This window comes from Numida meleagris, chromosome 3, assembly GCF_002078875.1.
Source record: "Numida meleagris isolate 19003 breed g44 Domestic line chromosome 3, NumMel1.0, whole genome shotgun sequence".
In the NCBI taxonomy this organism is placed as follows: domain Eukaryota; kingdom Metazoa; phylum Chordata; class Aves; order Galliformes; family Numididae; genus Numida; species Numida meleagris.
Genome location: NC_034411.1, coordinates 37,240,576 through 37,252,879, shown reverse-complemented (window position 1 = coordinate 37,252,879; position 12,304 = coordinate 37,240,576). Strand labels below are relative to the sequence as shown.

Below are 12,304 nucleotides of genomic sequence, written 5' to 3'. Positions count from 1 at the left end.
CAGAGATGTGGTGGATGCCCCATCCCTGGAGACAGTCAAGGTCGGGCTGGACAGGGCTCTGAGCAATCTGATCTAGCTTAGATATCTCTGTTCATTACAAAGGAGTTGGACTAGAAGGGACTTTGAGTCCCTTCCAATTCAAACAATTCTGTGATTCTATTCTATGAAATTATACAGCTTTACCTCTTCTATCATCAACAAACCTTTCATATTTGAAAATACAAATAACAGTACAAATTTTCCCAGGAAAACATCACGTTCGCTCGTACATTCCACAAAATCAGAGCAGAAGTATGAGGATCCATCAATTTTTTTTAACTAATAATTTTCCTTTTTTGGGAGTTCCTGTCCTCTGTTGCTCTCTGAAGTGATTTTTTCCTCTGTGTGATTACTTTATGTTTTTATAGAATAGTAAAACCAGTTATTTCATTTAGATTATACTAGGAAAGTTTGTGGCCATCGTGATTTTTGAACAGCACTGGGTACAATGACTGTGTCTCTTCCCTCAGTTTAAATCTAGTCTGTCATTCCTTCTGGAAGTGTATAAGTTTTTCCCATTAACCATGGATGACTGACATTATGGGAAATACCTGCTATATTCTCTCACATTGGAGCCTATTATACAAGCATTTAATCCTCAGATTTCAGATACAGTATGTTGTAACAGCTCCAATGTAACCCTTTGGGTGTATCCTGACAATGTCTGTTTGGGGAGTCTTTAGACACTTTCATATTAATGTGATGCATTATAGTGGTTCCTTGGGTGCAGTTAGTGCATGTTATGTTAATGTGAACTTAGGGATTCTTTAATTGACTGATACAGGAGAATGATTATGCAGCATATTGACTGTCTAGATGCAGCAGTTGATTGTGCAGTCAGTACATGCATAGTACCATCTTATATATACATATGTATACGTATATTTCAAACTGAAAGGTGTGTCAGTGACTTGATTTATTACTTCAAGACTTGTGACTGATTGCATCTTACATTGCGCGTATCTCTAGCTGTAGCTCTAGATGTTTCAACAGTGCAACTGAACCAATGCAAGCTTCTTGCTTTCATAGGGCTGATGTTTGCTTCCACATATCCCCTCTCCTAGGGACTCTTGCGACCACTCTTGTGCTGATGGATTCTTTGTCTATTGCCATACCTGCCTGGTCGTGTTGAAATAGCATGCTACTTACTCTGCACTACTCATATGACTCGGTGGTTCATTTCTTTTTCTGTTTTTTGGTTTGACTTTCTTATTTTTTTTTCTGCTAGAAACAGCACCAAATAAATGATTTCCCATGATGATCTTTCCGTAGCTATCAAGCATTTCACATCCCTGATCCATTTCCTTCTTTTCCTGATTCAGTACAATTTTTGTCTGCCCTTCTCTGACTTTGGTCTTCCTTCCTGCCGATTATTTTTCTAGTTGCTTTTTTGAGACTCCAGGGAAAGACATCATCTCATTCCTCTCCTGTGTCACAGTATTGTCTGCTTTCTTGAAGTGTGCTGAAGCATCTCCCCTGATGGTCTAGATCCCTGAAGCATCTGATTATGATTATGCATTTGTCCTGACCTACTCTATTTCATTCATTTCATACAATGATGATGGCCCTTGTGGCCCTTGAAAAAATAGGCTGCACAGCTGTATGCAGGTGGAAAAGATATATTTTTTTTCCCTTTCACACCATTAGCAGTAAGAACAAAGGAACGCTATATTACGTGTTTGCAACAAAATGAAACACATTTCTTCCCAGTTCTCATTTTTCCTCCTCTCCCTTTCTGCACCCTCCTCCCACCTCCCCCCACATTCCCTTTTCAATCTTCAAGTGACAAAAGAAGAAAAGACAGGGAGAAAGAAAAGGAGAGAGAAAGATCAACCAAAAGGATTTTGCAAGATATTTATTGCCTTGCAATAAAAACATTTTAAAGCAATGTTTGTTGCTGCTTTTGATAATGAATTTTAATTTTCTCAGACAGACTACCTTATTCATGTATACACTTTCCTCCTTTCTCCTGTAGGTCTGCACAGTCTGCTTGAACCTCATTGCCCATGACATCAGGCAGACTCTGAATGGAGCTCTGAGGACTCCAGCAGCAGATCTAGCCCTCAGTCCACAACTTGCTGAGAGAATAAGATCTGTCCATTTTATTCTTCAAAAGTAGAGCTTTAGTATCTTCCCTCTTCATCTGGCTTCCCTTGTCACACTCGCATTCAAGGAAGTTTCTACAACTTTCATCAAGTTTTTGCTACTGCTGCTGGGGCCTTATAATTAGGCTCCAATGACAAACCATTTGCCAATATGTTCTTGATTATCCTTGTGACAGACCTTCACTGAGCCTTCAAATGCTCAAGGCAAAAGAGGCTCTTTTTTTTTTTTTTCGATCTTTGGCTTCCTGGCTGACTTATAACAGGTAAGCCAAAAACCTGAGTCTGCTCTGGGTTTAAATATTTTTTTAATATTTCTCCATTACTGTTCCAATTTATTTTGATTTCTGTTCTGATTTTAGAATATGAAAATGTTGAATTTACTCCTCTATTTCTGTGAATAATTGTATTTTAAAATTCTTTCATAAGATTTAGGAAAGCAAGTATTACTGTTTTTATTGTTGTTATTTTAGGGACATTCATCAGTGAAACTTAGCAGGGGACTTGTAACGTTTTGCACAATTGAAGCAAATGGTTTAGCTAATATCTGACAACATTCCAGTCTAACACTAACAGGCTGTTAATCTGCCACCAAATAGATTTACAGTGAAAGCTTTTCCTTTCTCTGCAGGACAAAGCAAAATTTGAAATATCCCCCTCAAGCTAATCCTCTGAATTACTAGATTCAAGAGAGAATCACTTAATTTTTTACTTGTGATCATATTTCGTCTCCACTCTACCTTTTGTACTTTTGTATCTATCTTACAGTTTTCATATCAGATTCATGCAGAACTCCTAATGAAAGCAGAGCAGAGATCACAGGTAAGTGAAACCACTGGATTGTCAGAGAAAAAGCTCAGTGAGAAATTCAGCCTGTGTTTTAAAATAATGATTATTTTTTATTATCCAGGTTGCTCCCTGCTTCTTGTGCTTTTGCAACACACATTTTAAAAATATTGCTTCATTCTTCTGCATGTAAGATTTCAGTGGCAAATAAACCTCATCATCTAGCAGAAGAGAGGGAAGAATGTGCAGTGACTGGAAGGGTGTGTCAGTTTCAAAGTAAGTAAACATATTTCCTTTCTGGTCTTGGTTAAGTTGACCTGCTGTTTGTGAAAATTATTAGCTGAAAAGCTACTAGAGATGAGGAATTTTTTCAGAAAATCATCAAGATTTCTCTTATAAGCAAAAGCAATGAATTGCCAGTAGTTGTTCTAATGAAATCAGAGCTGGTGTTCTGGAAGAATAAAAACTGAGGCTCAGGCCCATTTATGCCAGCATTAGTCCTCTTCCTCTGGGCTAGGACAAGAGAAAATAGGCTCATGCATCAGGAGGAGCATGAGAGTGGGAAACAGCAAATATAAGAGTTATAAGTCATAGTGCTTTTCCTTTTGTCCCTAATGTGTCTCTTCTGGTATTATGGCCACTTGGGAATGATTATTGGCAAACATCAGGCAGATTCATCCAAAATAGTGAGCAGTCAGAAAGAGTGTAATTTTCTCTTTCTGAAAACAAAACCAAGTTCCTTTATCTTCTTGAAAATTAATGGAAACTAGAAGCTTTAACCTTAGCAGGTGTGAATTAACGAACCTGGTGATGCTGGCTGGGGAGCTGACCTGAAGTCCGCGTGTAATGGTGTAAATGAAGGATGGGAGGGCAAGTTCCTGTATGAATGGCTTAGCAGATCGGAAAATGAACCCAAACATACCAGAAGAAAAACAGAGAAACAGATCACCAAGGTTTGTACTAGTCAGGCAATCCAAATAACTTAGAAAAGAAGCTATTTAATTTAATTATGCCTATTTATGCATTAGAGTGGTGATTCCTTCACCATCTACAGGGACACAAATACGTATGCAAAAAAAAAAAAAAGGCAAAGAGCTTGTTACACACAAGCTCTCTTGTTTTACTGAAAAGATATCCTGACTTGTTCTCAAATACTTAAATAAAGTTGATGGTTAGCTTGAAGCACCAAACACCATGAATAAAATAATGAATCTGCCTTTAGTTTAATCTGAGGGTGAATTTGCTATCCACCTTAGAAGCTGTTCAAGCTGCTTAGAAAACATAAAATATGTGACTGGGAAAAGGCTGTACTTTAATCTTCACGGTGAATCTTTTCTAAGCATAGCAGTGCATTTTCTTCCCTCTAGTTCACTCTGTAGAAAATCCTGATGCCAGTTATTGAGGGAACCTTATCCAAAACTTAACTGAAGTCCGATTTTATAATGAAGGTGCAAAATGCAATAGGAATCCAAGACTTGAAGACTTAGGCTAAGGGTTTTGATATAGTCAAAGTTGTCTAGTGCACAATCATCTGAATTAGAGCAAAAGTACACTACAAACTCATACGACCAAGGAAGAACATATTACCTCTTCACCTACCAGATTTTTAAATGTATACATATTTGTGTTTATTCACATTAGCAAATGTCTTTTTCAAGTTTTTGAGTAACTGAGTATAATGAAATCTATATACAATTGAGATCTCTTGGTATTAAAATAACTGTAATAAACAAGGAAAATCCCAAAGAAGCAGTTTCTGGAAATATTTTAAAAGATGTGAGATTAATAATAATAATGAATAATATAGTATTTAGAAAAAATAATCAATTTTATAGTAACATTTTCTCAGAATGAAATAAAATATGAAGGGAAAACAAACTGATGGTACACTGAAGAGAAAAATATTAAAAACCAGGAAGACCTCATTATTCTACCATTCAAATGCGTTGCCTATGCTGCATGAAAAAATTTTGTGTCTCTACAGCATAAACTTGCTTCACGCTGTGGCAGTTACCGTTCTGAGGCTGTCTTAAATCTGCAGTGAGAATCCCCTAAGAGGGCAAAAATCACCATTTCCAGATTTTCCCATGTCTTTCTGCATGATCAGTGCGAGGAGGAGAGGCTACAGTGACAAGTGTTCTGTGGTTTGGTCTGGCAGTATCTGAGATCTGAGATATGTTGAGATTACAGTGGAGGAAAACTGATCTACAGAAATCTAGATGTTACTATCAGAAAATAAGCTGGGAGAGACTTTGCTGGTTTTGGGCATCCAGTCCAGTAGTTACAACCCAAATGCCATTTCAGAACACTGCTAATCTTAGCAGCAGAAACAGCAGAGTATACAGGATTAAAAGAGTGCCGAATCTACAGAACGAAAAGGTAACTGGAAAAATATGTTGCATTTCTTCTAGAAAAGATGAGAAAGCTGAGCAGTTTTTGCATCAGCACATCATGTAGCAACCCAGAGAAATTCTTCAAGCTGTGAGAGCAAAGACTTACAGACACTGTTAAGAAATTATAAGCTGATACAGGAGAAATAGTTCTTTGGAAATTTAAATTAAACTCTTCTGAAAACAATTCCTTTGCTTTGGCTCAGGGATTTGATCGTAATTTATAAACATAGCTTACAATAATGAAGGAAAAAAATGGATATTTTGCTGTCAAGTTTTACCTGGCTTTTTGAAAGCAAGATCCTGAGACTTAAAATATAGAGCCAAATGTGAAAATAAGAAGAAAAAAAAATCCCCTTTTATTAAATAATGAGGCACAGTGGTAGCCTTGGTCTCCTCTGAGTCCTGTAATGTCAGGAAAGAGAATGAGCAAGCAACATAATGAGCAACTTTGCATAGCTACTCCAAGGTTTAGAAATGAGAGGCCTACACTCATTTACTCTTCAGCTTTATACGGAGACCATGATGTCTCTCATTTTTTGTCTGCTCAGTTCTCCCTCCCAGAAAGGATAAACCTGTGATTATTTTTTTTAGGAAGGAAAACTTGTAGACATAGTAGCTGATTTTCCCAAGACAAAGCGTGAGATGCAAGTAATGTGATACTTGTAAGCTGTAGAAAAAGGAGAACAGTAGTTACCAAATTCTTTTAAGGGAATAACATCTCCACATTTCTCTTTTCTTGTATAAGAAAGTACACATTGCCTGTAGAAAGTAAATTAGAACAGGCTATATTTTAAGGATGAAATGTAGATATTTACCCTTCCTGCTCTGGGTTAATTCAGTATTTTGAGTTTTTTTCATTAGAAAATCAACAGATTATTAAAATTCTGATTTAAACTCAGAACAGAAACACATTACAATATAATAACTCTGAAATAAAAAAGTTTTATCTTTTTTAATCCACTAATGTTTTTCAGAAGCCTCCCAGCTAGCTTAGAGTCAACATAAAGCACAAGGCTGCGTGGTGCTTTAACATTGAATGCGGTGACATTTTCTTCTGAACAGGTTGCTACGTCTTTCTTTCCTGTACCAAGCTGTGAGGTTAGAACCCTCACTTATTTTAAGAACATAAACTTTAATAGAAAATTCTTTTACTTCTCTCTGAATTCTTTTAGATTTTGATACAGAGAATCAAATCAGTTGAAATCCTCCTGTTCATAGCAGGTATCTGATTCACCATGTAACTGTTTTCTATTATTGTTATGCGTGTCTAATTATTCCCCAAACTTGAATTGCCTAATGACATATTTCCAGAAATATTACAGTGATATATTACACATAAAATGTTTGTAGGAGTAAGTTACAAAATCTATATATCCATTTCCAAAATATCGTTCTTTGGACTACATGATCTCTGAAGGTCCTTTCTAAGTATCATTTATCTGTGTCACTATCTACTCATGTCCTGTTAATAAGCTCCCTTTAAGTACTGGAAGGCTGCAGTGAGGGTCTCCCCGGAGCCTTCTCTTCTCCAAGCTAAACAAGCCCAGCTACCTCAACCTTTCTTCACAGAAGATGTGCTCCAGCCCTCTGATCATCCTCGTGGTCCCCCTCTGGGCCCACTCCAACAGCTCTGCATCTTTCTTGTGTTGGAGACAGTACACCAGATGAGACCTCATGAGAGTAGAGGGGGACAATCACCTCCCTTGCCCAAGGGGCCGCTCCTCTTTTGATACAGTGCAGGATACATTGGGCCTTTCAGGCTGCAAGCACACACTGCTGGCTCACATCCAGCTTCTTGTCCACCAGGACTCCCAAGTCCTTCTTGGCAGGGCTACTCTCAATAAGTTATTCTCCCAGTCTGTACATATATCTGTGATGGCCCTGACACAAGGCACTTGGCCTTGTTGAACAGTTTCAAGTTCTAGTGGGCCTTCTTTTCAAGCCTGTCTTGGTCTCTCTGGATAGCCTTCCTTTCCTCTATTGTTTCAATTGCATCTTTTTTTTTAGTGTTGTCTGCAAACTTGCTGAGGGTGCAGGAGCCCCTTCCACTAGACCAGGTTGCCCAAAGCCCCGTGCAGGCTGGCCTTGAACACCTCCATGAGTGAAACTATGTCAGCTGAACAGAGCAGAGGCATGGAGATGCCAGTGATACCCCTGATTGCTGAAATTTCCTCCAGTGTTTTACTGCAAGTCAGAGAGCTTTCAAGTGCTATTAACAGCCTCTACAAGGACAATTCTGCACCTACTGGCACTCTTTATTGCTCATCTGGGTAGTTCAGCTGGAGTCTGTCACTTACCCATTCAGTGCAGTCTCTGTTGTGCTGAGGAGATCAGATTCAGCATCCCACTTGCCTGCTTGTAGTTCTGTTGCATCCTTATGTGAGGACTACTTTGTTGTTATTCTGTTATCTTACACTTTGGTCAGGTGTGGGCTGTGCTTATATGCTCCTCTGCTCTTGGTGTATCATGTTAGCTCTCACAGCCAGTCTCCTCTTTCACATCTTCTAGAGGTTTGGAACCTGAAAACTCATTCTGTTCCTTCAACATACAGACAATCTGTCTGCCCTCTTAATGAGAATGGGTAGACAATCTGGGCACCGTTTTAATGACAACAAATATTGCTTCCTTTCTTTGCTGACTTTTGACAGAAAGCAGATATGGTAGTAATTAGTTGCTCTAGAGATGACAGAGGCTAGTGGTGGCAACTGCCTACTCTTAAATATACAGTAAGATAAAGAATACTAGCACAGTGTAAGATGCATCTGGCCATTGTGGTGTAACAGGTTTCTATGAGGAGTCCACTGGTTATTGATTACCTGCTGGAAACCTTATTAAGTATTTAACTCAGATATTTTTATAAGGAAATCAGATCAGCATCACTGTCATGTTTTTCAGCTCTGACATGACTGATCTTCAATACCTGAAAAAATTCAGACACCTCAATGCATCGATGTTAAACTGCTTCTCCAGAAATGTATGGGCTAGACTTAAACTGGTAATAAATCAACTGAAATCAATACGAACCAGAAAATAATTTGACCTATGGATAAAACTTCAGTGAAAATCTTCTAAATAACATCCTTCTCAATTTATCAGTAATCCGTTTAACCATTATTATTATTATAAGTAAGAATTACATCTGGTGATAATGAACAGTGTTTTTGAGAACTATTTTTTTTTTCAGGTTTGAAAATTGGCAGCATTATAGATGTTGTCAAAATTCTTCAAAACCGCGGTACTTCACATCTGGAATCGGTGTGACCATTAATAATTACACCTGTGGAAAAGTTAGGATTGCAAATCAAAATAAGAACTAAGCAATGACAGTGATTTCTAACCATGTATGGTCATTCTGTTTTAATAGTGTATAAAATATTTTAACTAGAATATTGGGTTTTGAGTCAGCATTTATGTTGTAATATACTTATATATACATATATGGAAAGTATAGTTCCAAACAAAAGAATTTGAAATAATTAAAAAATTGTAGGTTGCAATGGAATGTTAAACTTTATGAAATATTTTTTTCCTCAATCCTTTTAGTCTGAGTTGCATTCTTACACATAGGTGGCTAATAAGGGCAGGAACAGGGAGGAAAATTCATTGCCTGATGTTGAATAGGAACGTTATTTTCCATTTTTCCTCAATTTTGATGCTATATTGGTCAGGATTTCCTGAACTATATGGAGAGACTGAATTAATGCTACAAGTATTTTCTTTTTTCTTTTTCTGGCAGACAACTAACAGTCACTGAAAAAATAGAAGCTTTCTGCTCAGGTGCTAGACTTGGCCTCAGGATATTCTCACTGGCAAGGGACAGCTCCCTGTCATTCTTAATGGACAATAGCAGCCCCAAGCCAAAGGTAGGAACTTTACTGAGTAATGTTCTCCAATGTGTCACTTATCCAGTTATTCCTCTTCTGGATTTTTCACCTCTTTTGCAAAACACTTCTCTACTGTGCCAGAAGTCTGTGCTATGATTTCCTCTATTGAACACAGCTGTCATGAGCTTACTAATGCAGGAAGGTCAGTGTGAATGCAGAGTAAATCTTCAGTGCCTCTCAAAAAGGGAATTTTCTTGAGTATAATGCCACAGGGACACACTCTTTGTGAAATCTGTGGGGACAGCATATATAACTGAAGTTGGATGGCAGTAAGCTTTAAGGAAAAAAAATCTCTCTCTAGTGATAAATAAATAGACAAGCCCTCCAAATTAAAAAAAGTGTTAGATAATTTCGAAATCAAGCAGTTAAATTAGCTCGAGCGTTGGTAAAGCTATAACCTGCTAATTCTTCATTAGGATTTAATAAAGCCATTATTACGTATCAATTAAATATTCATTGAAAGAGACTAAACCAACTGAATTTTGACTGCATGCCACCCTGCAACACAACCCACAGAGAACAGGTAGGGTTCCAGTAACTTAAAATTGCAGTGATAAATTAGACATTAACTTTGCCAAACACTAATTAGCAAAAGTCTATCTTAATGCTATCTAATGTTTCAGATTTCTTTTTATGTAACAACTTAAATATGTTAGATGTCATTTTTAGTAGCAGCAAGGGCAAAAATACCATATGGGAGCTGATATTCAATATTTCCACTCCGTAATATGCAGGACTGGTCCTACCATCCATTAGTCCAGACAGGCCTGCATTTTTCTTGACTGGCTGATTTATGAAAATGAAACCTTTTATAGAGTGCATTTAGAGGAATTGTGCTGGAACTGTGGCCTTCTAAAATGAGTTTGTATTATTAGGGAAGCCTGATAAGGCACTGGATTAGTCTGGACTTTCCTTAGTCTTATTGCAAGCAGTAAATCCATCTTACATCCATGATATCATAGAAAGAGGTAAAAGAATAAACTCTGGTTCATTTTGTATGACAAGAATGATTAATGGAGAAGAATTTATTAGGAATTTTTCTAACCACTAAGACTTCTGTTTCTTAGCGCAAGGGTTCCTAGCAGAGTTTCAGTCTGTGATCACATTGTGTTTTTCTCTCATTCCTTTTCAGGGTGATTTAGATTCCCACAATGTTCTTGGACTCTTTACTATCCAGTGCATACAGAAGATGTAAATGACCTGTGTATATTAGTATCAACAATCCTTTTTGTTGGCTAAGTGGTTTGGTTAATTACCCTGAGCATCCCATTGATGGGCAATAGAAAGAATGAATATTTACTGAAGGGGAACCTGAGCAGGAGATGAATGTAGTAGCTCTTTGCAATTGCTCTCTGCAGATCATATTTTTTATTTCCTACTGTAAAAATAGGGATATTAGCAGAAAATTTGACCTAGAAAGTCGGTGAGCAAAAGATGGATGGTGTAAATATGCATGACCTCATTGCATTTCTGTATGTACAACAATTTTCATTTCTGTTGAAGAAATGACATGATGTTCTATTGTTACTGTTTCCCTCAAAGTTAATGTAACCCTGCTTGTTATGTCTGTCTCACTCATGCAGTCGTTTGTGATTTCCTTGAGTGTTCTACCTAGTGTTCTACCTAAACAGGAAAGAACATGTCATAAGCAGCTTGCCAGGGAATTTCAGAACATTCAGAGCCCAAATGCATATGAAAAAAGAAATTTGAAATGAAAAAGAAAGTTAAAGTGCTTACGAAGCCCACAGCGTGTGTCTATAATGTCCTACGTGGTTAACTTTCTCACAAACCTATTAAAATATATCTTTCACCCCAATTGAGCGTTGCAGAAAACAACTCATCCCCTGGACATTATGCTGTGAAAGGCTGGAGCCAGAGCTAAGTTTTGTTAGCAGCTGTACACTCTGTGAAAGGTCTTTTTTTTCCTTTCTGGTTAGAAGTAGGTAATGGTACTCTCTGGAGGTTTTGTGAAGAACACTTCAAGGTATGTTAACTGAAAACTGAAATTAAACAGAGAGCACTCTGAGCTCATGTCAAAAGGATTCTGAGGACAAGGCTGAATAATGAAAAGAGATTCATCTCCTGGGTAAGGAAGGCCATAGGCCGGTGTTCTAGAGAGCTGTACTTTTTTGCATGTGATTATTGAAACATGCAACAGATATTTGGTAGAAATTCACTGTTCACGTCCCTTTAGAAGCACACTGCAAAGATCTTTCACCTGTAAAGCTTTTTATTGCCATTTAATGATTTGCTTAATATACTAAGCTATTTTGCCCTGTATCAACCAGCTCCTGTCAATCTCTAGCTTAATATGATGTATTTACTACATCGTGTGCTAAATGGGCTCAGTTGTGGAATAATAATCCCTTCACATTTAACAGGAAAACTTGGCAGGGAAAAACACTATTTTTCCTAAGAACAACTGAAAATAAGAAGTGGGCATTCATAGATTGCCCATAATTGCATCTCACAATTTTAGACACGAGAAGAAAATAAATCCACATTTTTAAAATAGATACTCCTGTCTTCAGGGCTTAAATAATTTTGAATTGTTTACTGGGTTAGCTTAAAATAAAGTTAGAATCAAATTTTACTTACAGAGAAATTACTCCATATTTCTTCAGAATGCCATCTACGCAATTGTTTGCTCAATACCTTATGTTGTCTGTAACAAGTGGATCAGTTTCAACGTTTTTTTTTTTTAGTCAAGACAATAATCCTGATGTCCTAAGGGCAAAGAAGAATAGCACTGAGCCAAGTGCTATTGTTTTCCTGTTTGCTTTGTCATTTGTACTTATCAGTATTAAACCACCCAGGTGATTTTTTTTTTCCCTGTCCTTTCTGAAAGGCATACTTACTTAATCTATTTTCAGGCATGTGCATATGGATCTAGTGGCTTACAGTTCTAGGATTTTGAGCTCAGATTAGAAAACATGGCAAAATGAAACTCATTTGTCAAATCAATGACTTAAAAATTAGGTCAAGGAATGGTTTAAAATAATCTATACTAAATAAAAAAAGACGTGAATTATGAAGCTCCATGCTTAATGTATACAATCTTCTCAATGTTTAGAAATGAATAATATTTGCAGACAATGTA

The 12,304-nt window shown here is 37.2% G+C and overlaps 2 long non-coding RNA genes across 2 annotated transcripts in view; one reads left to right on the top strand and one right to left on the bottom strand.

Moving 5' to 3' along the window:
• The window catches only part of LOC110397171, a 32,341-nt gene extending 20,037 nt beyond the window's left edge, over positions 1 to 12,304 (bottom strand). Inside the window, exons 1-2 of the long non-coding RNA XR_002437588.1 lie at positions 11,803 to 12,304; positions 7,618 to 8,597 (exon numbers count right to left, since the gene is read on the bottom strand). This is a non-coding gene — a long non-coding RNA (uncharacterized LOC110397171). The remainder of the gene's footprint in view (positions 1 to 7,617; positions 8,598 to 11,802) is intronic.
• On the top strand, positions 2,546 to 11,786 carry LOC110397172. Its single transcript, XR_002437589.1, has 4 exons — positions 2,546 to 2,963; positions 3,052 to 3,203; positions 9,057 to 9,183; positions 10,337 to 11,786. It is a non-coding gene; the product is annotated as an uncharacterized LOC110397172 (long non-coding RNA).